The 7854-nt window shown below is 37.3% G+C and overlaps 1 protein-coding gene across 8 annotated transcripts in view; it reads right to left on the bottom strand.

Moving 5' to 3' along the window:
• The window catches only part of ptprsa (protein tyrosine phosphatase receptor type Sa), a 292916-nt gene that overhangs the window by 45249 nt on the left and 239813 nt on the right, over positions 1-7854 (bottom strand). The window lies entirely within an intron of this gene.

Genomic DNA, 7854 nt, shown 5'->3' with positions numbered 1-7854 from the left:
CTTGTAAAACATCTTCAAAGCTTCATCAGAAGTGATCGTAAAGGTTATTTGTGCAGGGCGGATTAATGCACGGCGAAACAGCACGGGTGAATACTGTGGCTGGCATCTAAAATAAAATAATAACAATAATATTAATGAAAAGCTCAAGAACCAGAGATAATTAGTGATTGCATTTCTTTTTATCTAGTGAAATAAGTGCAAGTTGTACATTGTGAATTGAAGTGAGTTAAAACACAAACATTAGGCTTTTAAAAACACTGGTGGAAGAATTTTGAAAAGACTAACTTTCATATTGAAATTCTGCTTCACTCTGAGGACTGCTCAGACCAGAATCTGTAAGGAATAGTAAACATAGAAGAAAAGGGCTTTAAAACGACTGGAATGCAGCAGAAACAGCCATTAGAACTGCAGCACCAAATATGTAAAAAGATAAATCTGGTGTTTTCAGTATGTTCTTACAGCATTTTCCCCATATTTACAGAAAAGACAGCTTAAAACTGAATTTCTTAGTATTTATTTATGCAAATCACTTTAAAGGAGGAGCACATGAATAAATGCCGTTAAAAAAAGGTTGTAGCTTCCTGCTCCGCTCCATTCTGAAGACAAATAGATCCATGAACGTCTTTGTTTTTCCTCATCTGAGCTGGAACCTGGCTTAAAAATGGATAGCTCCGCCATTTTTGTTGCACTGGTAATGTTAGGTTGGGGGTTGTAAGGGGCTATTAGCTAGCGGGAGAGTGTAAACAAAGGGATGATGGGAGGTCAGGGCAGGCTTACTCTGCCCCAGGAGAGCTGGGTTGATAAAAATCGATGAATCGATCCAAGCTTAAAATATCATCATTCGATCTAACACCTACTGCTAAAGTCCACTAGCTTGATACTAACATAGAATGGGGTTTCCCAGAGAACGGCTAATGCTAGCACCTACTTAAACATACATTGCTGACTAAATTAACATCTTTATGCACTCACAGGTATTAATTTTCCAAATTCTTTCAAGGAAGTATTTTTAAAGTAACTTTTTGTGGGCTAAAACACAGTATTTTGCTCATACTTCTTCTTCTGGATTACGGTGTAATGCTATAGCGCGATCGCCACCTAGTGGCCAAACTGAAACGTCCTCCAGGAGAGGCAGAACAATTGTTGGAGCTTCTCCATTTGAGAATCCATGTAAGACTGCATGATATTAACAATCTCATTATTATTTAATTAATAAAGTCAAAATTGAATTGAATCCAATTGAATTGGATCAAAGTGGATCAAAAGAATTGGAAAAAAATCTGAATCGAATTGATCCAGATTCTGGTGAATCGAACTGATTCTTGAAATTATTGGCGATTTTCATCTCTAGTTCTTCCAATAACTCGAAGGCAACTTTCTAATAAACTCCTAGCGTTTTGCAGACACTATGTCCTCGAAAACTAAAAAAAAAGAAAACACCTCGAAAGCTTTTAGAATAACTTTTTAAAAAAAGTGAATGGAATAGACTTTTGAGGAAAGTGCAGCGTTATAACTCAAACTGGAACCTTCAGTGTAAACAGATTTTTACAGGGAGGGAATTATACGAACTCCTTAACTGTTCTCCAAAATAAAATGTAATTCCTCCAGCCGAAATGGAGCAACCTGGTTAATTTAATGGGTGTCAGCCTCTGCTGCACTAACGGAGGACCCACTTCTGCCAAACCACATATCAACAGTTACAGAGATGAGGGATAAGAAAATTGATTTGCTACCTCCAGGCTTCCAGAAAGGTCCAGTCAGGACAGATAAGGGGACAGAAAAAGGGGGGAAAACAGCTTATGTATGCTGGTGAAAACTAACACTGAAAGGTTTCTTTGTCTGTGGGGCTTGGCGTTGAGGGACTCGCTGAAATGTGTGGAAAAGTGTCCACATTCCAGGCTGACAGCTGTGCGGCCAGAAATGATGGGAGCCAGAGCTCTGCCGGCTGTGATGATAGGTTCAAATCTTATCTTCTGTTAAAAAAAAGAGGATCTCTGAGGCTAGAGCCAGCCGGCGCTGACGACTCAGTTCTCCCGAACCAATAAAAAAAAAGGATGACATGAACTGGACAAGCAGTTAATAGTAAGTCCGTTGGGTTGTGGCTGAAATTTGTTAAATAATTTTTGCATTTAGCTTGATTGTGATTCAAATAAGAATGGAAAATAAATATTGTTTGGTACTAGAGACTTTAACTCAAGAAAAATAGAAATTTGATTAATATATTTCAGGATTTTTACAAGGAAAACTCACAGACAAGCTGTGAAAAAATACGAAGAGTTGCTTTAAAAGACAATAGATTTATGGACTTGATGAATCGATCCTGCAACGTCTAAATGAAGGTCAGTTTTATTTGACGAATTGATTTCTTAAACCCAACGCAATCCAAAAAACACTCCAGTTTCTGTGATACATCTGGATCTATCCTCTCCAGCCGCTTGGCAAGATAAACAGCTGTAAGCTACGTCTGAGTTTACCTTTCGCAGCGTCTTGGTGGGAACATTTCAGACCAGGAGCATCAATCGAGAGCAAAAGTGATGAAGACACTGAACATCCCCCTCCATCTAATTGATTTGTGACAATGACTAATTAAGCCTAGCGGGTGGTGTTGTGATCCGCTGTTTGCAAACGTCATTCATCACAGCAGGGGGGGAGGAACCGGCATGTCTGATGCTGTTTATGTGTAAGTGAGTGGTGTGTGTGTGATTCCACAGAACCGTGAGGAGGAGGGCACGCTTGTTGTAGCTGTTGCTGTAATCAGAAGAAACATGTAAGCTGATGGTTGGTGCCAGCAACTGGCTGGTGGGACTTTTGCAGTCAAGATGAGGCAGATTTTATTTCCTTTTTCTTGCCATGAGATCATCGACAAAGTTACACAACTGCATTAATGCTGTTTTTCAAATGAAATTAAATACTGATGATGGATAAACATAAAATATTAACTGAAGCCGTCAGGAAGTATGCTGCAGTACCCAGACCTACCACCAAGTGGCCCCTCTGTATGATTAATTAACTGGAGCTTTAAGCTATGTTTGTCACCTGCCTGCCTGGCTGTGCCAACACTGCCAGTCATGTAGAAAACCTTACAGCTAACATAAAAGGCTCTTTTATGAATTATCATTACAAAAAGATGCGTCTTTCTGAGTAACAGTTTCTATAATCAGACGAACATAAAAAGTATTTTGACACTTGATAAAGGTGTGCTTCTATCACCTTTGTTTAAAAGTCTCAGGTCTCAAATGCTCATTTTGTTTCTCCAAATGTTGCTACCTTTAGGGAGAGGGACAACTACAAGGTGGAGAAACAAGTGATTCATAAGTAATTGTTACTTTTTAATAAGGTACCCTTTATTAATGTTAGTTAATGCATAATTAAGCATTAATTAACTAATAGATGACATGTCAGACAATTGTATGCATTATTAAGTGTATTATTTAATGCATTAGTTAGTAGTTGACTAAAGTTTATCATTCAAAACGCATTAATAAGGTTTCCTGTGCAATTGCTTAGCGTTGCATAAACAATACATTAGTTAATATATGTGTAAAGCCTTAATAAGGTCTGGCGTAATCATTTACTATAGTTGTTTCCATCAGCTGCAGTCAACTGGGTCTATAAAGTTGTGACCAATAAGAAAAGTGTTTATCCAATTTGAACTAGGAGTATTTCTGCAGACGTTGTAAACAAACTATAAAAAAATTAAGATGTGCAAATATGTCATGGCTGCTTTGTTGCATTTGGTGTAAAATTGAATGTTAGATTCCCTTCTGATAGTTGGTAGTTAACAGACAAAGTTAAGGGGAGGAAGGTCATAGAGTGGGAAAAAAAAATCTGGTTTTGTAGTTCTAAAGGATTGGGAAGATTTATATAAGTTACATGCGGAACAAGTTCAAGAATGACATAAAGGCCTGAAGCTGAAGCGTTTTTTTCAGCAGTAACAAGAGATAACTAGAGCACTAGAAAGAATAAGTCACTCATTTATGTATTAGAAGTGACTGTAATTTCATGTAAAACCAATATTTGCCACGTTTACCGTCAATCTGGATTAACAAAAAAAGTCAAGCCTTTGTTCCAAAAACTCTTGTTTCTTTTCTTGCATAAATACAAAAATGATGATTCTGATGGTGGCAAATGTATAGTCCACCTCACAATGTTTTGGAAATAGGCTCAAGCATCTGTAGAACTATATTTTAAGTATAGTTGTGACACTCAGCATCGACTATTATTCTTTGGAACAGCAAATCGTTCATGACATTTAACATGATCAATTTGTGTACTTTATGCTTATGGATCCCTAGAAGACTAGCGACCACTTTGTTGAAGCTAATGGGGTTCCAAATAAACAAATAAATGAACAAATGTTGTGTTACCGTCACCTTACTTCTAGTAAGTCCTCTCTTCAGGTCCACTAATCATTGACTGTATGAGAACTGGACTGAGTGACCCCCCCCACTCGTGCTCCAAACAGGAAGTACCTGCTAGTTCCAAGAAGCCAAAATCTCATAGACTATGTTTTATCCGAATAACCATTCTTGCTCCGTTATCTTTTTCTTAACCATGTTCTTACTAATCCTACTTTTATTTTAAGTCCTTAAAGTTTTAGACTGACCAATCAGATCCCTCAATAAAAGTATGTGGTTTCAAGTAGAACGAGAAAAGCGTTTGATTGACAGATTCTCCCCTAGCCCGCTTTCAAGGGGTGGATGTGTGGAGTACCAACAAGCTCACACCTGATTGGTGAGAGCGGTTGCCATGGTAGCGTTGACTCGGACCGACATGGACCAATCACAGCTCACTGACAATTCCTGGTTCCAGCATGGCGACGCCCGCATTGCGTAAAAAAGGTGACTGAATTGATGTTGTGCTGCCTTGAGGCAATTTATAATTTAGTAAATAAGTTCATATGTTAATAGAAGTGGGGGTTCGCAGCACTTCCTGCTTGCCGGCCAATTTCTGGTTTAAGACTTCATGTACTCAGAGCAGGCGAAATCCAGCTTGAGGTCTTAAATACCTTCATATATTCAGGCTAACATATCTTTGTATAACGTGTATAGCATACTTACTTTAAAGAGTTTGTAAAATACTTTTATTTTAGTGTTTTTCATGCTCCATTTTTTAGAGGGCATCTTTTATATCTGTTACAGTTTTCCCCATCTGGAGAAGAAATGAAAAGTTTAAAACGTTCTTTGAGGTCCTGGTCTTCTTCCATGGTTTATTTGCTTTTTAAAGTAGTAACATAACAGATGTCAATTATTTTTGGAGCAAGAAGCAACTAATTTTCTACGGGTGACATCACACTCACTCAGTCCAGTACTTATATAGAGTCATAGATAAGATTTAACAAACACAACACTAAAAGCTGACCAAAACAACAACCAGAACGACTAGTAAAAACTCCAAAGCAGTTCCACCCTTGACAAATACTTAAAACTAGCAAAAATGTAAACTCCCAGAATGCCCCTCTCCCACTGCTCACATTGGAGTTATAACAATTTTATATATATAAAAAAAAAGAAAAAAGCCACAACATAGATCTCATTCTTATTTGGAAATCAAATTCATTCCATTTGTATTTTCCATCGTCATCCCAGGGTGATGCTAATTTCTACAACTGTCCATTCTTTTTTTTTTTTATAAACATGTATTTATTGGCTGCATTCATGGAATGGTTACTAATTGCTATCGTTTGCCGTCTTATCAGCGGTGGATTAGAAGGAAGGTAAAAAAAAAAAAAAACTGACAAAAACTAGAGTTTGGCTGGAGATAAACTAAGGGAATCCATTGAGCTGCATCGCCTTATTACTTTGGGCTCCTATGCCAATTAAACTCATGGCTTCAAAGGAGACAATGACAAAACCAGACACTCTGCCTCAAGGAGTTTCAGACCATCATTGTGAGGCTGTCACAGCACTTACAGGCTTTAAAGCCCAAACATCCACACACACGTACAGTGTAAACACACACACGCTGCTCATTGGAACCCCATTTAAAATGTATTTCCTGTTCCTCAGCACGACGGGTCACCGAGCACACACAGCCGATGCAGCATATGCTCTGCTGGATTGGAAAGGGCTTGGATAACAGAACTGGGAGTATGCTCATTTGAACAATGGCTCGCTATTAGCTGATGGGGATCTTCAGAAATGCTCACCGGCCCAGTTAATTGGGCTAAAATGTCTGTTCAAATTAAATTCTTGGGGTGCGAAGTTAACAACAGCACCCAATTCTGTGTCACAATGACGGAGCTCAAAAATAGCTGTCATATTTTAGGTAATTTCTTCATGTATATTGATGAGTGTTGCGATAAAGGATCATTTTTACTATTTAAAAATGAGTTGGACAGTTAGGAAGAGTAGCTGAATCATCGATAACTCCTTAAAAGTATAAAGAGGACAAGAATGTTTAAATGAAGATCAACAGCCTTTGTCTACGTGAGTCCTTTCAACACAGCATCTCTTCTTTCACATAAAGAGGTCTGTTTTTCCCAAAGAAGCAAACTGGAGACAGATCGCAGCTTGACTCCCCGAGAAACCGAACAGAAACGCTCTATTTTGAAAAGTCTTTTGATGGCGCACAGGCTGACCGTGTATGACAGATGGATGGCTGAAAGAAAACTAGGCTAGGATGCAGCAGGGTAAGAGAAAAAATACTTCTTTTTTTGACACCTCTGGAGCATATTCTTCTTTTTTATAAGGTTTGCCTCAAAGGAGGCAAAAGAATGACAAGTTTCTTAAAATGTAGATTCCTTTCTTGTTGTGCAGTAAATAAAACTTAAATTCCTGATTTCTACAACTAGGCCAAAATGTAACTTGTGGTTTTTTGCTGGACATGAAAATGTGCAACTAAAAAAAAACAAACTTTAATGAAAGAAAACAAAGTGCAGCTACTGAAGCCTGTCAGCACACAGAATGTCTGAGTGAGAAACGCTTCTGCAAGATCTCAGATGAGCTGGAGCCACAGAAGCCCTGCAGAACGCGGACATGATGTAACATGTTGCGTTGCTGACATCAGATAAAGTTTGGACAAACATCAGAAGGATAGAAAAGAGAAAGTCTGTGAACCCAGGAGAACAAGCAGACTTCAGGCCAACAAAAGACATCATTTCAAACATTGTTAATTGTCACATAGAGATATGGAAATGCATTGATCAGGCAAAAAAATATTCAACAAAATAATATGAATTTAGCTGCTTTTTGACTTTGTGCATCAGCTTATGATTCTTTTCTCCTACATGAATATCCTATCTGATTTATTTGTCATCTTCTATTGATTTATAATTTGTGGCATTAAATTACAACTTTAAATTTGCTATTTTATACAGAGCCCGGGATTTAATTCTCACAACTGTCTGACTAGTTAGATTTGTGAATGTTATCAATATATTTTAGTTATAAATGTTTAAAATGAATAGACTGTTTCTTTTTTGTAATAAAATGTATTCATTCATTCAGTCGGAAGGTTTTCTTTTCAATGGTTTTTGTCTCTTAGCATCACAGAAAAAGGAAGGAAATTAAAAAATAATAACTGAAATGAAGTTGTTCTGCTTTTTAAACTAATTATTATATTATTCCTATGTCATACATATGTCATATGATGTTAAAAGGCGTAATAAAAGATTTTTCTTTGTTTTATATACACCTCCCACCTTATAAACAATAGCGCTGCGGCACACTTAGACTTTTACAAGATGGCGGTGACAGTCGTTCCAATTCAGATAACAACTTCTGGTTCGTCCAAAAAAGTTCGGTTTTAGGATTTTTTTCATTTTAAATACTTTATTCAAATGAATTATTATTTACTCGGAACAAATTATTACTACATGGAAACAAATTATTTCATGGGAATTAATTAATAATT

This window comes from Oryzias melastigma, linkage group LG4 (genome assembly GCF_002922805.2).
Source record: "Oryzias melastigma strain HK-1 linkage group LG4, ASM292280v2, whole genome shotgun sequence".
Classification (NCBI taxonomy): Eukaryota; Metazoa; Chordata; class Actinopteri; order Beloniformes; family Adrianichthyidae; genus Oryzias; species Oryzias melastigma.
The sequence above is the reverse complement of the archived record's forward strand: the minus strand, read 5'-3'. Positions and strand labels throughout refer to the sequence as shown.